The following is a 13,017-nucleotide window of genomic DNA, read 5'->3' as shown; positions in this document are numbered from 1 at the left end:
TCAATGTAAATAGACAGCAGTTTGTAAAAGATGTTATTTATATTCTAGCATACAAACATACATCGCTCCAAAATATGAATGAACGCTTCAGCCAGGGTTGCCAGATTGCGCATTTCAAAGTCAGTCAAAATGCATGGAAAAACGCCCAACATACTCACGAAAAACAGCCGATAATCAGCGCTTAAACAATATTAAACCAGTTAAACATGATCTACTACTGCTGATATCTCATAAATCAGTGATTATAAATTATGAATGGCATTTGAAATAATAAAAAACTAAGACTAACTAGGACTAAGATTTGTACGAACTTTTGTATCTTTTCACATTATTATGTATGGTAGAGGGTTAAAGATAAGGTAATTTGTATAAAGCATGAGCTGTCAGAAGTGGGATTCGAACCCACGCCTCCAGGGGAGACCGCGACCTGAACGCAGCGCCTTAGACCGCTCGGTCATCCTGACTACCTGGGATTTCATTGATACCACTTTCGCCCACACCGACTAAGATTTGCTCAAACTGCTAAATCTTTTCACATTATTATGTATGGTAGAGGGTTAAAGACGTAAATTTGTATAAAGCATGAGCTATCAGAAGTGGGATTTGAACCCACCCCTTCAGCGAATACTGCATACTGAATACAGTGCCGTAGACTGCTAAACCATTCTGTCTAACTTGGACACTGTTGACACCACTCCCGCCCCACACGAACTAATATTTGTACGAACTCCTGAATCTTTTCACATTATTATGTATAGTAAATGTACTGACTCTAACCCATTTGCTGCACTGTACACTTTGTCACTAGGCTGTAAATCATATATCAATCGAAAGGGAGCCCCATATGAGATCTCCAACTGACCAAATTATGTTTTTTGGGTGGACCATTCTTAGCACTGTAATGGCACTAGCGTGTTAGGGTGTGTTTTTTCTCTGGTATGAGTGTATTAGGTACAGCCTTCTTGTTGGGTTTTAAACTGACTGCATTATTTATTAAGAACTCAAACCCTTTTTGTGCTTGTTGTAGGCTATTCAATCGTCCACAAGATTGAATAATATGAATACAGTTAATATTGCGTTGGAAAGTTTCATTGCATGCTGATCTGTGTGGAATACAACTGATGTACTGTATGTAGCACTAAGAAGTGGAACGCCTTTTCAGAAGAGTTGAAGCTGTTATAGCTGCAAAGGGTGGGCCGACATCATATTAAACCCTTTGGATTAAGAATGGGATTTCACTCAAGTTCATATGCATGTGAAGGCAGATGAGGAAATACTTTTGGCAATAAAACCTTTTTATATTAATTGAAGTTTTACAAAACAACGTATGTTAAAGATTGTAATTTATGTCACGTCCTTGTGAGGATTAAAGCAGCTTGCAGAGCCTGGATAGCTCAGTCGGTAGAGCATCAGGGTCCAGGGTTCAAGTCCCTGTTCGGGCGAGTTGTTTCTTACTGCATTAGGTAAGCGGTAATGTCCCATACTACATGGTTTATTTAGAAAGTTGAAGAATTTGTACTTTGTGAGATATTTCTAAGTGAAATAGCATGTACTTGATCAGCTTGAAATAATAGCACACTATATGTGTAACATGTTCTCCACACCAACTAGTTGTACGCCCAGCTGTTGCAAACAGACTGTAGTAAATATAGGACAGTTTAAATCTATATTTATGTGCAGCCTAATCAGAATCAGAATCAGAATCAGCTTTATTCGCCAAGTATGTTTACACACACAAGGAATTTGTTTCCGGCTGTTGTTAGCTCTCTACAATTTACAACAATACAATATACAGACAAGACTATGTAGACAATGTACAATTTTACATGTTCAGCAGAATTTGCATATGTACAGAAAATATAAAAATAGTGTAAGATAAATAGTTGAGTAAGGTAAGATGCAGTTACGGTATTATACAGCATGTATAAAGTGCAGTGTGGCATGTAAACAACAGTAAACAGTAGTTCAGTTTTTGTTATTAATGAGTTTGATGGCATTTGGAAAGAAACTGTTACAGTGTCTGTTTGATTTAGTGTTCAGGGCTCTGTAGCGCCTGCCAGAGGGTAGGAGGTTAAAGAGTTCGTGTCCAGGGTGTGCAGAGTCTGTGATAATTTTTTCTGCCCGGTTTCTGGTCCTTGTTGTGTATAAGTCCTGGAGGGTAGGCAAAGGAGCACCGATGATTTTTGCTGCTCTATCCACCACTCTTTGCAATCTGCATCTGTCCTGTTTTGTGGCTGAACCGAACCACACTGTGATGGATGTGCACAGGACAGATTCAATGACTGCGGTGTAGAACTGTTTCAACAGCTCCTGTGGCAGACCGTGTTTCCTCAGTTGATGCAGAAAGTACATCCTTTGCTGGGCCTTTTTGAGGATGGAGTTGGTGTTGGCCTCCCACTTTAGGTCATTGGAAATAGTAGTTCCCAAGAACCTGAAGGTCTCCACGGTAGACACAGTGCTGTTGAATATGGTGATGGGGAGCAGTGTCGAAGGTTTCCTTTTAAAATCCACTGTTATCTCTACAGTCTTTAGTGTGTTCAGCACTATGTCTGATATATGCAGACTCATCTCTATCCTGGATTAGTCCAATGATCGTAGTGTCGTCTGCAAACTTTAGAAGTTTCACTGTTGGGTCTGTAGAGGTACAGTCATTAGAGTAGAGAGAAAATAGCAGTGGAGAGAGGACACAGCCCTGTGGTGCACCAGTGCTGACTGTTCTTATGTCAGAGGTAATATCCCCCAGCCTCACCTGTTGTGTCCGGTCTGTCAGAAAGCTGGTGATCCACTGACAGATGGCGGGGGACACACTGAGCTGAGACAGTTTGAAGTCAAGGAGTTCTGGTATGATGGTGTTAAATGCAGAAGTAAAATCCACAAAAAGGATTCTTACATAAGTCCGTGGGCTGTCCAGATGTTCTAAGATGTAGTGCAATCCCATGTTGACTGCATCATCCACCGACCTGTTTGACCGGTAGGCAAACTGGAGAGGGTCCAGCAGGGGGCCAGTGATGTTCTTCAGATGTGTCATAACCAGTCGTTCGAAGGATTTCATGACCACAGATGTTAAGGCAACCGGTCTGTAGTCATTAAGTCCTGTGATGGAGGGTTTCTTGGGGATTGGGATGATGGTGGAGCGTTTGAAGCAGGATGGGACTTCACACAGCTCCAGTGACTCGTTGAAAATCTTTGTAAAAATAGGAGCCAGTTGGTCCGCACAGGCTTTGAGACATGACGGTGAGACTCCATCTGGGCCTGGTGCCTTCCTGGTTTTTTGTCTTTGGAACAGTCGTCTCACGTCCATCTCACCTATTTGTAATGCAGATTGTGTATCCATGGAAGAATGTGTGGTGATAGCTGAAGGTGTGATATGGGCTGTTGATGTGCAGGGGTGAAGGGTGGGTGTGAATGTTTCCTTATCAAACCTACAATAGAAAACATTAAGGTCATCAGCCAGGTCTTTGTTTGCCTCAATGGGGTTGGGTGATCTCCTGTAGTTGGTTATCTCTTGCAGGCCTCTCCATACTGATGTAGAGTCGTTGGCTGAAAACCTGTTTTTCAGCTTTTGAGTGTAGCTGTTTTTGGCGACTCTGATCTCTTTGTTCAGCATGTTCCTGGCCTGCGTGTACAGGGATCTGTCCCCACTTCTGTAGGCATCCTCCTTTGCTTGACGGAGTTTTCTTAATTTGGCTGTAAACCATGGTTTGTCGTTGTTGTATTTGCAGAAGGTTTTGGTGGGCACACAAACCTCCTCGCAGAAGCTAATGTACGATGTCACAGTGTCAGTGAGTTCATCCAGGCTGTCGGTTGCAGTCTCAAAAACACTCCAATCAGTACAGTCAAAACAGTCCTGTAGTTCCTGCTTTGCCTCACTGGTCCATTTCTTCACAGTTTTAACCACAGGCTTAGCTGATTTTAGTTTCTGCCTGTATGTCGGAACAAGATGAACCAAGCAGTGATAATAATAATGCACTGAGTTTTAGATATTAATACCCACATATTTTATGTTGAATTACATGCATCATAATTTTAGTTCTTGTTTCACAGAGCTGCTTTGTTTGTAAATTTGTAATGTCTCGGATTTTTAAAACCACTTTTTTGTGTCGTTACGTGACCTTTTCATGGTTTATTAAGTGAACTGCTTGGTAAAAGATGAACAGCTGATATTCACAACATTCCCTTTTAAAATGCAGCCTCAACACTTAAGTCTGTCAGTGTTACAAAGACAGTTTTCTTTCAGTTCGTCCTAAAGGCTGAGACGAACGCTTTAAATAAACTGAGTCTGTGATGGTTTAAAAGCAACACATAATATAGAAAAGAGTACATGAGCTGAAACACTTGAAGGCAAACCGAAATATGAACTCGTTGCGTCATTGCTCACTGAAATGCAGCATCAAAAATCAGGTCAGTCTAGGTTCGACTACTGGCTGACTTGGTTACCTTATGGCTTTTTGGTCTCTCTATGGGTATGGGAAGTGGTCCTTATTGTAGCGTAAAAGAGAGATTTGCATGTAATTATTTTTTTAAATATAATTAATAGCTTCATGAGGCACCACCAACATTTAGTTGTTTGGTTAGGCTAAATTGTTTCAAAAAACCTAATTCATAACATATCAGTCCCTTTCTGTTGGGGTAAGTACATAAAGCCAATTATTCTTCTCACCGAAGTAATTAAAACCACAGCGCTAAGTTTTGAATCGTTGTAATGTTTCTTAAACTTACAAGAAACACATACAATGCAGTGGCAGCTGCTGGTCTTTCAAAGAGGGGAAGCTCGTTGTCGGCTTACATCATAAAATTTGTCAATTTATTTATACATAAATTCTGCCCTCTGTTCCTTTTCAAGAAAATGGCCTGTGATCCTATCGTACCAAATAGGCGTCTTTTCCAGGGACTTGACCAGTGTCCTGAAACAAATACTATGAGTGTGTATTATTTACACAGTGAACAACGGAAATGGTCAAGTAATTTCACCAAGCAAATACCAAGAAATGGGTTGCAGTTTGTCTTTCGACTTCACTCGCAAAATCCATGATGGGACTGAAGCTCCCAGTGATTAAGTGACGTGTAGATCTCAAAATAGCTGTCAATCAAAATGGGGTTCAGCCTTTCGACTGATCCTCCAATCATCTTGCAGAAGCTCAGCGTCCAGACCCGCCCACAGCTCCATTCACCCCCAGAGACGCTCAGTGTCCGGGGGCGGGACAAAATCGTGGCATTTATCCAATGACCGGCGAGTTTCGAAGCAATGAAAAAAACCGTTCCATGCAGCCCCATTGAAGTGAAGAGACGCTCAGCTTCTGCGGGTAAATGCATTCACGCTACGGGAGTTAACAAAATCAAGTCAGTCGATTTGTGATAAGTAGCTGATTCTGAACGAACTCGTCTTCAAGATGAACGTGTTCTAACGCATTTGTAGTCAATGCAATGTTAACACAACTGTACATATTTGACCATTTAATTTTTGACATTTTAGTCTTAGAGAAATCGCCACTGATACAATGACAGTTAATAAGTAAATGGCATAACTAAGTGGTAATGATGGAAGTATAAATCTGTAGGCGAACTATAACATAAAATTAGCGTATGATTGAATGGTAGGTGGAAACCAGAGATTTAGAGCCTGATTGAAGCGTATGCTATTGTAACCCATATGAGATATGGAGCTACTAAAACCTCGTCATTTAAGAGGTGTAATTACTTGTCGTCCCCAAAAGAGGGCGCAGTGGTAGAAAAAGACTTTACCTGCGTTAGTTTTTCCCTTTTTGGCTTAAGAGATCTTGAGAGATTGCTGCAGACCAGCTGAGCAATATTCGGTACAAAATACTACATAATGGTTTCAAATATTGACTTTTAGCATATATTAGAGCTAATGAACTGGATTTTTTTTTTTTTACCAGAATTCCAGCTATGAACGTGAGGGAGGCGGTTTTCTGTCAAGTAATACGTTTTTTAAACTTCCGTGAGTTTGTTCTGATAGCCTAGCTAGCCACTGTAAAGGGAGAGTACACCTTTCTTTTGAGTTCATACGCTTTTCATTAGAAATGGAAGGAATAAAAAACCAATTGGAGTTATGAGAACAGACATCCCAAGTCTCCCGGAAGTTCCGGGACTCTCCCGCATATACATAGCGGCTCCCTGATGCCCGCAAGTCAGATGAAATCTCCCACAATCTAGAACGAGCGGCCAAGAGCGCACACACGCAGGGACACGTATTAAATCCGGTATCTGATATACAATCTAGCGCACTGTGTAGGGAACATTAATCAAGTGTCTAATATACTGTCTAGTGCCCTAAGTAGGGATCATGAATTCATATCTAAAATACTATCTAGTGCACTTTGTAGGGAACATAAATCCGTTCTCTAATATACAACGTAGTGCACTATGTAGGGAACATAAATCCGTTATCTGATACAACTTAGTGCACTATGTAGGGAACATAAATCCGTTATCTGATACAACTTAGTGCACTATGTAGGGAACATAAATCCGTTATCTGATATACAACTTAGTGCACTATGTAGGGAACATAAATCCATTATCTGATATACAACTTAGTGCACTATGTAGGGAACATAAATCCGTTATCTGATATACAACTTAGAGTAGTAATTCATTAGTCAGTGCTAAAATACCAATACTGGAGTGATGTATGGTAATTCCTTACATGTTAAATGTTGCTGTGATGTATGAATGTTAATTAATCATTTGTAGTCAAGGTGCATCCTTAGTTTTTGTACATGTTATAAGATGTTCTGAAATGAAGAAAAGAACTTAATGAGATCTCATTTTAGGGAACATAAAATAATAGGAGCATTCATTGTTCTGCACTATCTGTGTAGATTGGTTTTTCTTAGACGCACAGAAAGACTTGGAGAATTGTGATGGCGAGCCCAGCCCTGTGAAACTGTTGATGGTCGTAGAAGCGGTGTGGCCTACCGTTAAGACTGTTTACAGAAGACTCCGGATATATCAGAGTTTTTGCCCAGGACCAGATAAGAACCTACTCACACTATTTACTCTACCTGGGTAAAACAGCCATAGGAAAATACCTTTAATACACACATTCAAGGACTAGAACTTAATTTTTGAATCTATACTAGGATTGGGCGGTATGACGGTATTACGGTATACCGCGGTATTCAAAAATGGTGACGGTATTTTTTAAATGTGAAGCGCCAAATTTCTGCTTCAGGTCTACCTTGAAAACTGAGACTTTAGGACATGCGCGCACCCACAGTAAGGGAGGGATGGGAGGGGTAGGTGGTTGGAGCTCGCTGATTGGCTGTGGGGTGCTCACTGTGTGATAACACAGAGAGACGAGTGAAGAGCCACACTGGCTAGCGTTAGCTGTGAGCTAACAAGCAGAAACTGAATAACGGCTCGTCTTTTAATTTTTCAAAATCAAAATTTTTTATCAGTTCAACCGGAAATGAACACAAGCGCGTGCATGCGTGGACATGTACTTATTTACTAAATATATCTTCAGTGTAAATCGAGCACAAGTGTTGAGAAAAAGGAGCAAACAGTAATAATAACGTTACGCCCAATCCGCTGTTCTGACTCTTGTCTGCCATAGATTTTCCTGCCTTAGTTAGTCCAGCCTTCCTGAAAATGGCTTCTGCGTACAAATTGAAGAGAAATGGCGACAGGATGCATCCTTGTCTGACGCCCTGCTCTACTTTGAACCATTCCGTGTCGCTGTGTTCTGTTCAGACTGTTGCTTCTTGGTCGGTATAAAGGTTCCTAATGAGGCTGATCAGATGGCTCGGCACACCCATATCCTTCATGGTAATCCAAAGTTTCTGGTGATCAACACAGTCAAAGGCTTTACTGTAATCAATGAAGCAAAAATAAATCTCCTTGTTGTATTCTTTGGCCTTTTCCATTATCCACCTAATGTTAGCAATCACATCTCTTGTACCTCTGCTCCTCCTGAATCCTGCTTGTTTCTCCGGCAGCTCTCTGTCAAAGTAAGGCTGCAACCGTCTTTGTAAGATCTTCAGTAGTATTTTGCTGGCATGATGTATGAGCGCAATAGTACGATAGTTTCCACAGTCAGTAACATCTCCCTTCTTCGGAATAGGAATAAACACTGATCTTGTCCAGTCCTTGGGCCATTTACCAGTTGTCCATATCTGTTGACACAGGCATGTGATTACATCAACTGCTGCTTCAGAAGACTTTTAAAATTATGTAGAGAAACAGATGGACTACAGTCAGTAATTGTAGAACTACAAAGTGCTTCAATATGGTAAGTGGAGCTGATAAAATGGACAGTGAGTTTAGAAACAAAGAGGTTGTTTTAATGTTATGTTCTAACCCAGGGGTGGGGAACCTTCTACCCACTGAGGGCCAGATTAATAATTACATATCTGGTCACGGGCTACAGACTACAATGACGCAATATAGAGCCAAATTCATATAGGCTTTATAAATACATGATGCTGATGGTATGTAGTGTTTATATTTGATCTCAGACTTACCTTATCATAATTTCAATGTGACGGTTGTGAATGTTTGGTCTTGACCAGCTGTGGAATATCTGGGGGCAATGATGTCGTGGCAACACGCAACCGGTATGTGGCAACATAACTCGTATTTGTTATGTCTGTTGTATCGTCTAAAGTTTAATTAATTGCATAAAGCCCAGACAATAAAATCTAGGAAATATATGGCGGGCCACATTTGATTGACCGCAAATTTACAAAAACAGTGGCCACATTTCATGTCAATCACGTTGACCTGTTAGAATGAGGGGCGATCTACCAGTATGCACTGTGCGATCGACTGGTAGATCGTGATTGACGTATTGGGCACCCCTGATGTAAAACAACTGTACTTTTGGTAACCCCTTTGGAGTCTTTCCAAGAAATTGCTCCTGAAAACTTTTATTGTTTATTGAAACACAACATTTCCATCACAGATCTGCTTCAAACTTCGGGAGATCCGCTGTCAGAACTCGGACACAGTCTCTATGTTCAAGTCTAGATTGAAAACATATTTATTTACTCAGGCTTTTGATTGGTCTTTTCAAACTAAACAAGCAAACCTAGTTATGCTGTAATAGTTAGGGGATACTGTGTTTGTTTAGATTTTATGGTCATACTTTATTAACAAGTTTAAGGTAAGTTTATTAAAATAAACGTTTTTTGTATTTTAGCTTCTGGATATTTTCGGATGCTACGGACAAAACTGTGTTGTACTGCTATGATGATACGACTATGTTCCAAACCCTTTTAGACTCTTCCACCACCGTTAGCGCTTCTCTCAGTTAGTTCAGCTCATTAAATATATTATCCACAGTATCACTTACTTTTACAAACCCAATTCCAAAAATGTTTAGACAGAAGAGAAAATGTCAATGTAAATAGACAGCAGTTTGTAAAAGATGTTATTTATATTCTAGCATACAAACATACATCGCTCCAAAATATGAATGAACGCTTCAGCCAGGGTTGCCAGATTGCGCATTTTAAAGTCCGTCAAAATGCATGGAAAACCGCCCAAACGAAAAACAGCCGATAATCAGCGCTTAAACAATATTAAACCAGTTAAACATGATCTACTACTGCTGATATCTCACAAATCAGTCACTATAAATTATTAATGGCATTTGAAATAATAAAAAACTAAGACTAAGAAGTCTTAAGGGTTTTTTGTGTTTTTGCTAGAACTGTTTCTACTTGAAGAACTCTTAGAATTATAAAAGTATAATTTAAGGTTCTTTGCTAACTCAATTAGATTTTTATGGATTTTTTTCTCTTGCCACATATAAATGCACATAACATTTAAGGACTGGAAAACAATCGTGCAATTGATACAGGAAAAAAGGAAAAAGGTGAAAGAAAGGAATCTGTTTGTAATCTACCTGCAAAATTCTCCTCCTGTTTTTTTTAGTGTGTGTAAGCAGCAACATACTTCACCTAAAACTTGATATAATCGCCTTCAAGAGAGCCGAAACAGAAATAAAAATATTTTATATTACAGTTTTTCTCGATTGTTTACACACAAATTCTGGTACTTGAGACACAATGACCACAACATGTAACTCATGCACCAACTTCCTAAACCTCTGCTAAACTACAAGCACAATTCCTGCTTTACACTTAAATTGCAGTTCTAAAACACACTTTTTTCAAAACACTACACACAATTTTCATGAAGAAAATCTCTTGTTTTCACAAGGAACATTCTGTTATTCCTAACTCTAAAGTTAATTGCCCTACTATGCACACTGACTCATCACATGGGCAAACACCTGTCACACAGGTTAACAATCAGAAATCAGAGCTTTAGTATAAAAGGGCAACAGGTGAGCTCTTCTGTTTTGGAGCAATGGATGCCAACATTGGAAACAGAGGCAGAGCCAGAGGAGTAAAAGTAAGAGGAGGACGAGGAAGGCCAGTGACAGTAATCTCTGATTAGATCCCAGCCACTTTGGTTGACCATGTGGTCAACCATGGTCTAACAATGAGGGAGGCTGGGCAAAGAGTACAGCCAAATTTGAGCAGGTACACTGTAGCATCCATCATCCGGACTTTCAGAAATGAGAACAGGTAAGAAATCTACTCTCACTACAAAACTGCAGTACTGCATATCAATACAGTACTCAATGAGTACAGTAGTGCAGTATTGCATGTGGACTGTTCTGTAGGACTGTAAAAATAAAGTATGTTTCAATTATTTGGGAATAATACAGTATTTACAGTATTTTACTATTTTTATTGCAGAACTGAAAGATTACCAACACAAGGTGGATGGGAACGTCTTCTGTCTCCTGAACAGGAAACTGAAATCATGAACATGGTCCTAGAAAATAACGCCATAACATTATGGCAAATACAAAGAAAAATAATAGAAAACAATGAGATATTTCACGCTGGACTGTGTGTTTTTTTTTACTGTAACTGTATACAGTAAATTTGTCTGTTCTTTTGTATGTAGACCACTGTATGTGCAACTTTGTGTTGGTTGGGATGTACACTGTGTACATTGTTTTTGTGGGAAAAATAAAATACATTTGTTACCGTGTATTTGTGTGTTCTGAGTATAAAAACAATATTCCAAAATATTTTACAACACACGTATGTATGTACTGTCAGTAGTAAGTGTAACACTAAACAAAAAAGAGAAAACATTGTTTTGAATGTAAAGTTTCATTTTGCAGGAGAATTGAGGGGTTTTGCCCATTGTGTGTGTGTTTTTTGATTTGTGTGTAGAGTTTTGAGTATGAGGCAAGCTTTCAGAAAATGTGTGTAAACAATCGAGAAAAACTGTAATTGAAGTTCTACAGGACAACGTATGTTAAAGTTTGTAATTTAAGTCACATGCTCGTGGGGATTAAAGCAGGTTGCAGAGCCTGGATAGCTTAGTCGGTAGAGCATCAGACTTTTAATCTGAGGGTCCAGGGTTCAAGTCCCTGTTTGAGTGAGTTGCTTCTTACTGCATTAGGTAAGTGGTAATTTCCAGCATTTAACCAGCCACAGTGAAGAACTGTTGGAGTAGCTACTAATCTTAACCCATCAGATACACGACCGTTCTTTTGTTACAGTAAGCTTGCAAGCAGAGCAACAAGACGGTCAGTATTTAAGGGCTTCCTTTCTTACAACATTTCTTCTGCTAAACCATCGTGCTGTATGCTTAATTTAAGACTCCGTGGTGCATCGGTGTGTTTGAGCTTGTTTAAAAGCTCATTGGCTTTAGAACGTATGCTGTTTTCACAGTGTCTGCGTTCCATTGTAGGTATAAACACAGTTATTGGGTGAGTACAAGTTTTTTTTTTTTATTATGCTTTTTATTATATCATAGTTGCATGTAGTCGGAGTGATGCTAGAGATAACAGCAACGATACAAAGGTACACTAAGTTAAGGTTTGTGTGCACAGTGCGGTCGAACTGTTTCATGTTACATAAAAAAAAAAGTTAAGAAAGGTTGCGGATCGAAAAGGGCCAATCGCGTGTGCCATACATGGGATTGTGATTGAGTATACGTTGCATTGGGTGGGTAAACATGGAGCCGGCATTGAAAAGCCTGGGTTGGCAGCGGTGGGATTCGAACCCACGCCCCCGAAGAGACTGGAGCCTTAATCCAGCGCCTTAGACCGCTCGGCCACGCTACCACTGGTTAAGGGGCAGATCGAAACGAGCAACTACGTATGCAATTTCTACTGAAATATTTATATTTATATATTTATCTATATTTATATTTATCACTGGGCCAGTGATAGCTCAGTGGTTAAGGTGCTGGACTAGTAAACAGAAGGTTGCTGGTTCAAGCCCCGCCACCACCAAGTTGCTACTGTTGGGTCCCTGAGCAAGGCCCTTAACCCTCAATTGCTCATTGTGTAAGTTGCTTTGGATAAAAGCGTCTGCTAGAAAATTTAAATTTATGTGTAGCCTAATAATGCGCTGAGTTTTAGATATTAATACCCACATATTTTTTGTTGCCTTAAAGACTCACTTAAATCCTGATCTAATTTTTGAACCTGCGATTAAGCGAGGCCGCAACAAGTTTACATTACATGTTACCCTTAAATAATCATAATGTATCTGCACTGGAGAACGCAGGCATCGATCCCGCTACCTCGCGCATGCTAAGCGAGCGCTCTACCATTTGAGCTAATTCCCCTTACGATGCTTCCTTGTTCCCATTTTGATGGTTGTGATATTACTTTAAACTTACCTTTTCTTTTTCATGTAATTACTGATATTTTACTGGATCTCTGCTGATATCTTGTGGGCCATATTGACTAATCAGTGAAAATTTATGTTTCCTTGTATAATAAAACCATTATGCTTATTTAGCTTTAATTAGCTTTAATTATTAAAGAGTTAATAAGATAGTGATGGGGAAACTAAAAACCTGTTATTACCATCACTAAGTGTTTTTACCATCACAACAAGTTATGTGTTGGTAATGACATGTTGAGGTAATGACAGTTTTTACTTAGGGAAAAAAGTAAACAGCTACATTTAAATAATGTGAACATTTCAATTGTAAAATACTGCTGTAACA

General features: G+C 39.5%; 1 non-coding gene across 1 annotated transcript; it reads right to left on the bottom strand.

Annotated features, from left to right (window-relative positions):
* Window positions 1-12,039: 12,039 nt before the first annotated feature.
* Window positions 12,040-12,121, bottom strand: trnal-aag (transfer RNA leucine (anticodon AAG)). Its single transcript has one exon. It is a non-coding gene; the product is annotated as a tRNA-Leu (tRNA).
* Between the last annotated feature and the right edge of the window lie 896 nt (window positions 12,122-13,017).

Source organism: Trichomycterus rosablanca, chromosome 10 (genome assembly GCF_030014385.1).
Source record: "Trichomycterus rosablanca isolate fTriRos1 chromosome 10, fTriRos1.hap1, whole genome shotgun sequence".
Classification (NCBI taxonomy): domain Eukaryota; kingdom Metazoa; phylum Chordata; class Actinopteri; order Siluriformes; family Trichomycteridae; genus Trichomycterus; species Trichomycterus rosablanca.
Note: the sequence above shows the minus strand (reverse complement) of the source record. Positions and strands in the feature narration are given on the sequence as shown.